General features: G+C 56.6%; 1 protein-coding gene across 1 annotated transcript in view; it reads left to right on the top strand.

Annotated features, from left to right (window-relative positions):
• Positions 1–7,498: 7,498 nt before the first annotated feature.
• TRPV4 (transient receptor potential cation channel subfamily V member 4) overlaps positions 7,499–7,887 on the top strand; it is a 36,372-nt gene continuing 35,983 nt past the window's right edge. The window contains exon 1 of the mRNA XM_036085934.2: positions 7,499–7,554. The gene's annotated coding sequence lies outside the window, so the exon portion shown is untranslated. The remainder of the gene's footprint in view (positions 7,555–7,887) is intronic.

The raw sequence follows: 7,887 nt of genomic DNA, 5'->3' as shown, positions 1-7,887 counted from the left end.
TCCTGATCCGTACAATGGGGATATAACAGTTCCCTGCTCACCGAGAGTCAATGAAACTGGTCTGGCGCTGGGCTGCGTAATCGTCCGGTATTGGCCCACTTATCATTTACGGAGCGTTATAGGAGAAGAGAGGGCTATTCCCTTCCTTGGGTTTGGTGGGTTTGTTGAAGAGCTCCGCGGGGTGACCCAGGTCCCCCTTGGGGCCATGCGCGCCAGCGCCCCGCGCCTGCGCGCTGACTGCCTGCGGCTCCCGCGGGGCCCGGTAGGTGGCGCTGTGGGCCCTGCGCCGCCGCCGCCGCAGCGCGGCTGGGAGTCCCGGCCTCCGGCCCCGCGGCCCGCGACCCGTGATCGGGGTGGCTTCCGAGGGCCACATGAGGAGTCCCATTTGAACACTGTTGGGGAGGTTTGAAGCCTCTCAAACCGATGTGTATCCTGTTGCTTTGACTTCTACTGTCGCTACTACCGGTAGCAACATCACCACCGCCACCCAACACGTTTGGGGTTCAAGTCCAGGTTCTACAACTGTGTCGCTGCGGGATCCAGGGCAGCCAGCTCACCGCTCTGGGCCTCAGTTTCTGCATCTGTAAAATGGGACAGGATCACCTCCACCTAGCAGGAGCCCATAAAATCATGTGTGTCGAGTGCCAGACATGTTCAGTAAAGGGCCTCTAGTAATTTATTACGAGGCTATAGCATCCCAGGATTTGAACACAATAGCATTATGAATACAAATCCCGGCCTCCTGAAGGGGCATCCCAGCCCCTCATGCAGTTAGATCTCAGCGTGTTCGCTTACCTCTTGTTCTTAAAGACACAGCAGGGCCCATGTCAACATAGCAACAGGAAAACCCCAGAAAACATCTGGCCGCTTTTCTCACTCCAAGCTGATCTGCTGTGGGACTTTGGGCAAGTTCCTGCTCCCCTCTGGGCTTCAGTTTGCTCATCTATAACATCAGGAGACTCCCCGCTCTGTCAATCTACCGCAGACACCTCGTGTCACTGCAAGGAGCCCCTGGTTTGTATTCATAATTCCAGTGAAATCAAAACTACATCCTCACGCAGGGACATTAGTCCTTCCTTGTGACACCTAGGGGGTGACATGTGCAAAGCACTCACACAGGGCCTGGCACTTGTAGGTTGCTTGATAAAGGACAGCCTATGGTGATGATTCAAAAGCCCTTGATCTAGCCCAGAGAGGACTGTCTGGAAGGCAAGTCATTCAACTGCTGTTTGCTGAGCACCTACTATGCTCAAGGCCCTGAGCTTGGCTCAGGAGCTCTTTCAGGGACAAGAGAGATAAGGCCCTACCCTCCAAGGGGCTCATGGACCACTGGAGGAGACGTAGATGGGGGAGGTCAGGGAAGGGCTCTCTGAGGAGGTGACCTTTGAGCTGAGATCTGAAAGGGGAGAAATAGCAGGCCATGAAAAGAAGCTGCCTACAGCTAGTGCAAAGGCCCTGAGGCAGGAGAGAAAGCAGCATGTTCTAAGGACAGACCAAGGTGAAAGTAGCTGGAGCCTGGAGATTAAGGTGGGAGGACAGAGAGGGATGGAACCAATGTGACTTTCGTGTTTGTTCTAAGAGCAAGGGAAGTCTCTGTGAGTAGAGGGTGACAAAGCCAATTCACAGTTTACAAAGCTCTTCTCTAGGATTTTCATGGGTCCTTTTCCTGGACTCCCCGCCCCCAACCTGCGCCTCTTCCTGGCTGGGAAAATGGAGCCCTCATCACACGTGTGGGTGAGCAAGGTAGCATCCCAGGCCTTCGAGAAAGCCTCGGGCCTCTCTCCAGAAACTGAGTTCACTGTGACGGTTTCACTCATCACTCCAGGGACCTCCACGGACCCCCAGCAGCCTACCCAGGGACCCCCGTTGGGAAGGCCCGAATTACTCAGAGCCTGCTGGCATCAAGGCGTACATGCCCCCCCCGCCCCCCCCCCCCCCCCACGCCACAACTTCAGAGGAAGTTCATCTCTGAAATGCCAGTGGGCAGCTGCGACCCAACCACACCCACAGGACGGTGACTGTGCCCCTGACAACGTCATCTGAAGGGAAGGGCTTCCTTCCCATCTGCTCTCAGGTTTCTGCCCCAGGGAGAATTCCAGAAGAGCCTCCCTGAAGGTGTCTGGCAGGGCCGGGCCTCCAGTCTCTGGGCCACAGCCATATGCGGGACTGAGGACAAACCAGCTGATTTGTCTCCAGCCCCTTGTATCCTGTCTCGGTGGCTTCTTGGTAAATGTGATTTCATGGGGGGCCTGCTGTCTACTGGGGAAGACTCCCAGAAAAGACTATCAGACACAGTGCCCTCCTGGCTGTGTGACCTCGGGCAGGTTGCCTCCCCTCTCTGGGCGCGCTTCCTGTCCCGTAGCTGGGAATCCAGTATCTGGCACACACGGAGGGCCGCGTAAATGCCTACGTGCTAGCCCCGGCCCTTCCTCAGCAACTTTCCCCAGTTGTTTCTTCTGTCTGTCCTTCTTGAGCCCATCCACGCCGCGCACTTGCTGGAGAAGAGCAGAACGGCCAGCCAGAATTGCTCACCCCAACAGCCCCACACTCCCCAGTCTCATCCAGGGAGTGAGCAGACTTCCCATGTGCGAGGTGAGGGGACTGAGGCACCTGGGGTTAGGGCCAGGTGGCTGCTCTAGGGGCTGGAGGGTGTCGTTTGAATTCAGATGGTGCCGGGTTCAAATCCTGACCGCATCGCTGGCATGGACGTTGGGCCAAGGGTTTCACCGTTCGGAGCCTCAGTTTATCCAACTGCAGAAGGGGCTGGAGAAGACTCACCCCCTCGAGGCTGTGCAGAGGAGAGGGGGAATCCAGCCGCACCTGGTGGTTTCAGCTTCGTCTGTACTTGGAGAACCACACCAGGCCCCCAGGGACCCACCAGCCCTTGGCCTCAGCCAAGCTCTGGAGCTGTGAGGCCACCAGCTGGGCCAAGGCACCGCCTGTGAAGAGAAAGAGGAAATATGATTTGATGGGGCCAGAACAGCAGGGAGTGTGCGGGGAGAGGAAAGAAGTTTCTGCCTGGGAATGCTGGGGGCGGGGCCTGTGCCAAGGATATTGGCTCTCTCCTGGGCTCCGTAGTTGTCATCCGTAAAATGGGAACAGCAGTGCTAACCTACCAAGATTACCGAAGGAATCACAAGGAGGAAGATGTTACAGTAATGTGAGGGAGGACGTTGGGTGAACGTCGGAGCGCTTGGCAGGGGATGTTAAGCTGGTCGGTGCGGGGGAAGCGTGGGGACTTCTGAGGACTAGTTACTGAGCAGCTACCCTGTCCTTACCCTGCCCAGCCCTCCAGAGCACTACCAGGTCGAATCCTCCCAACTGTGCGAGGTAGGAGCGGTTACTATCCCCATTTTGTAAAGGAAAAAGTGAGGCTCAGAGAAGCAGCGTCCTCTGCCTGAGGTCACACAGCTAAGACACAGGGGAGAGCCACACCCAGATCCCCCAGGGACCACATTCTTTTCATCTTTTAAATTTTATTTATTTATTTTTAACATTTTAAAAAAATTTATTTATTTATTTATTTATTTATTTTTTTAAAAGATTTTATTTATTTGACAGAGAGACACAGCGAGAGAGGGAACACAGCAGAGGGAGTGGGAGAGGGAGAAGCAGGCTTCCCGCTGAGCAGGGAGCCCGATGCGGGGCTCGATCCCAGGACCCTGGGATCATGACCTGAGCCGAAGGCAGACGCTTAACGACTTAGCCACCCAGGCACCCCAAAAATTTATTTTTCTAGAGAGAGAGAGGAGAGCACAGAGGCAAAGGGAGAAGCAGACTCCCGCTGAGCAGGGAGCCGGATGCGGGGCTCAATCCTAGGACCCTGAGATCATGACATATGGACACTTGGCTGCACCATGGTTGAGCCTGGAAAAAGGGATGCTAATGAAAACAGTCACATAGACATCGGAGGCCGTGATCGCATTTGTTGTGTGTGTTGTGTGATCATGTTTGTACAAGATATCCGGGAGATGCAAATCTATAGAGACAGAAAGTAGATGAATGGTTGCCAGGGGCTGGGGAGAGGCGAGGCTTGGAGGGTGTTACCTAAAGCATCTGAGGTTTCTTTTTGGGGTGATGACAATGTTCTCATCCACGGTGCAGCCAAGTGTCGATACGTCACTCCTATTGTTGGATAATATTCCACTGTATAGATATACCACATTTTATTCATCCATTTGCCATCTGCGTCATTTCTATTTTGGGCTCTTACGAATAATGCTGCTATGAACATTTGTGTTCAAGTCTTTGGTGCGGCCGTATGTTTTCATTTCTCTTGGCTTTATCCCTGGGACTGCAGTTGCTGGCTTATATGGTAACTCTAGACATAATATTTTGAGGATCTGCCAGACTGTTGTCCAAGGCGCCTGCACCATTTTACATCCCGCCAGCAGTGGAGGATTCCCGTTCCTCCCCATCCTTGCTGACACTTACTACTGTCTGTCTTTTTGAGACCATGTCCACCCTGAGGACAGTCCGTCGGGCTGGGGTTCAAATCCTACCGACTGTGGGATCTCAGGCCAGTGGCCTCTCTGTGTCCTTTTCCAGAAAATGGTATAAGAATCCTTCCCTTCCAGGCTGTGAGGAGATGAACCGGGTTGGCCGCCTCATCAGAGTTATGCCAACTGTCAAGTGAAGTGCATAGCCCTTGTTTTTATAACCGGGACCCCCTCCGCTGGGGCTGGGGGCAGGTGTACCAGGTGTAATAAAGCCCCTCAGGGGCTGACCCCTCTGGCCCACTGATCTCTCCCCAGTGCCTGGCACTGAGCCTGCCGTACAGTAAGTGCTTGCTAAGTGCGGACCTCGGTGCAGCCCAGGACCTCCCTTCACGGTGGTGGCTGAGCCCCAGTGGGGCGCTCCAGAAGCTTCGTGGGCCAGAGGGCTGGGCCGGGCTGTAGCCTCCACAGGATTCTGCCTGTGCTAAAGGCCTTACTATTTCGTTCCTTCCTTAAGAGGAGAAGCTCCTTCTGTCCGTTAGGAGTCTTTTGTCCTGGGACACCTGGGTGGCTCAGTCGGTTAAGCGTCTGCCTTCGGCTCAGGTCATGGTCCCGGGGTCCTGGGATCGAGCCCCAGTCAGGCTCTCTGCTCAGCGGGGAGTCTGCTTTTCCTTCTCTCTCTGTCAAATAAGTAAATAAAATCTCAAAAAAAAAAAAAAAAAAAGAGTCTCTCGTTCTTCCAGGACAGAGGCCAAAGAGCTTCACCAGTGACAAGAACGGTAAAATAATGACAGTCACGTTCCTAGCAGTGGCCCTTGTTCACGTTCAGTAAATCCCCCTGAGCACCTCATTTGCTCTTCCTACTCACCCCTTCCCTGCAAGGCAGACCTTCATGCTCTCAATCAACAGTAGTTCTCCCCACCCCCACCCCCGTGGCTTTTTTACTGTGGTAAAATGCCCATAACAGATTTCACCACGTGAAACCATTTTGAAGTTCATGGCCCGTGGCATGACATCGCCACCGTCCACCTCCGGAACGGTGTTCAGCTCGCAAAACGGAAGCTCTGTCCCCAGCACACACTCACTCCCCATCCCCACCCCTCCCTCCAGCTCCACCAGTACTTTTTTTTTTAAAGATTTTTTATTTATTTATTTGACAGAGAGACACAGTGAGAGAGGGAACACAAGCAGGGGGAGTGGGGGAGGGAGAAGCAGGCTTCCCGCTGAGCAGGGAGCCCGATGTGGGGCTCGATCCCAGGACCCTGGGACCATGACCTGAGCCGAAGGCAGACGCTTAACAACTGAGCCACCCAGGTGCCCCATCCACCAGTACTTTTAAAGAACCTACTGAGTGCCCCGAGCCGGTCCTGCAGCTGTGAGCAAGGTGGACGTGGTCCCTTGCCTCTGGGAAACCAGTACTACTTTCCAGAGGAGGGCACAGGCACTGGGGGGCGGGGAGGGGTTTGCTCACGGCTTCCCATTGAATCAGCCAGTGGCCAAGGTCCAGTCTCCTGGCCCAAGACGAGTCACTTCCTTGCGTGGGGCCTCAGTTGCCCAGTCTGTGAAGTGAGGGTCAGGAGGGAGCTGGGCTAGCGACGCTGGGGCTGGGGCTCACGCCTCTTCCCCCTGACTTCGGAGAAGAGCGGGTACCAATCCTGGCCCCATCCCCTGCAGTCCTCTCCATCAGCCTCCTTGTAGCCGGGATCATCCTTGTCCTTTTCTTTTCATGGGGGGTGGAGGGGTTACTCTCTGCAGGACTGGGCCCTAGATGAGTTCTGCCTGCTGCCCTGTCCACTTCCCGGCTGGGTCCAGCCCCAGCGGAGAGAGGCTTTGTGTCAGGAAGGCATGCGGGGACCCTCCTCTGTTTACATTCCTCACCCCAGCCAGATATCGGCTTGTTTGCTCTAAGATCCTGGAGACCCAGAGGGAAAAGCTTCTCCTCGCCACCCGGCTATGGAGGGAGCAGCTTTCGGAGAGGCCGCACTCCTCCGCAAGACTCAGATTCCCATCTGTAAAGTGGGCACAGCAATTCCCGCCTCACAGGGATTCTCCCCCTGTGCTCACCGAGTTAACGATTAAGTTTTTTGCTTGTTTTTTGTAAATGCTTTGCACTGACAGCTTGAACACATTGCTTCTGTTCAGATTCTCTCTTTTTCCAGCAATTTCAAAATTCCACTTCCTAGCTGCTGAACCAACGCCTCATGGGAGCTATTTCTATTTGCAGGCTGAGGGGGGGAAGGACCTACCCCACTGTCTTTGGGGAGTCAGCTCAATTTAATAAAAAACCCCAATAATGATAAAAGGACTAAAAACATTCCTGGCGCCCTGCACAGAGCTTGTGCTCCCAGCATCTCCGCCGGGACTGTGGGGTGGGGACATAGCTACTCCCCACTCTGCAGGGGGGACACTGAGACACAGAGGTGGAGAGGCTGGCTGCTCAGGGGATGAGTCCCCAGCCACAGCTTGGGCTCAGGGAGCCTGGCTCTGGAGCTCAGGCCCACTAGGCTTCCAATCAGTCCCAGCAGAAGTGAGCTGCCCGTCGTGTGGAGGCATTCAAGTGGCTGGAGTAAAAGGCGAGACTGCAGGTAGGGGCTCACCTTGGCCACCCAATAAGAAAACACACCGGATCACCTGCTAGGTCCTGGGCTGCGCGCTAAGCGCTGGTGAAGAGGTGAAGAAAGGGAGCTCACGTTTATTTAGCCCCAGACATCAGGCTCTGTATCTACTCGGGGTCACTCCTGTGCCTCCCCTGCGGGACTTGGAGCTACCTGAGGGCAGGGGCCCCCGGCGGCCGCCTCCCAGTGAACTGTCTGCTGAATGAATGAATGAGCCAGTGCACCGGGGGACCCGTTACCAGAGGAGCGGCAGCCCTAGGGTGGCGGGATCAGGAGCCCGGGAGGGTTGTCACCCCGGGCAGCGCCTGGCCCTCCGGCCGCGATCGCGACGCCCCGCTTCCCGGGACGGGGGCCGAGCCCGCCCCTGCAGAGGCGGCGGGCGGCGGGGCGGGGGCCGCCGGGGGCGGTGCGCGGCGCTGGAACCTGAGCCGGGGGAGGAGAGTCGCGCCCGGCGGGCGGGCGCCGGCCGGCCGGGATTCAGGAAGCGCCGCGCCGTCGTGGAGGTGAGTGGGGCCTGGGCCCTCGGGGCAGGGATCCCGGGAGGGCCAGCCCAGCCGAGGTCCCCTCGCGCCCCTGGGGACGTCTCGGAGGCTCCGGAAGTCCCGGGCCGGGGCTCGGGAGGGAGGCGCGGGGTCCTGCCAGCTCCCGCCACCCCGCTGGGTGCCCTTGGGCCGGCCACCCCCCAACTCTGGGCTTCAGTTTTATCACCTGTGAAATGGGCGCCGTCGAGGGCCTTGGGGGCCCTGGGTCTGCCGGACGGAGATCCCGGGGTCCCCGAGATCCAAGCCCAGGAACCAAAAGCTAGGAGCCCCTGCAGCCCACCTTGGGGGTATCCC

This window comes from Halichoerus grypus, chromosome 13 (genome assembly GCF_964656455.1).
Source record: "Halichoerus grypus chromosome 13, mHalGry1.hap1.1, whole genome shotgun sequence".
Taxonomy (NCBI): domain Eukaryota; kingdom Metazoa; phylum Chordata; class Mammalia; order Carnivora; family Phocidae; genus Halichoerus; species Halichoerus grypus.
The sequence above is the reverse complement of the archived record's forward strand: the minus strand, read 5'-3'. Positions and strand labels throughout refer to the sequence as shown.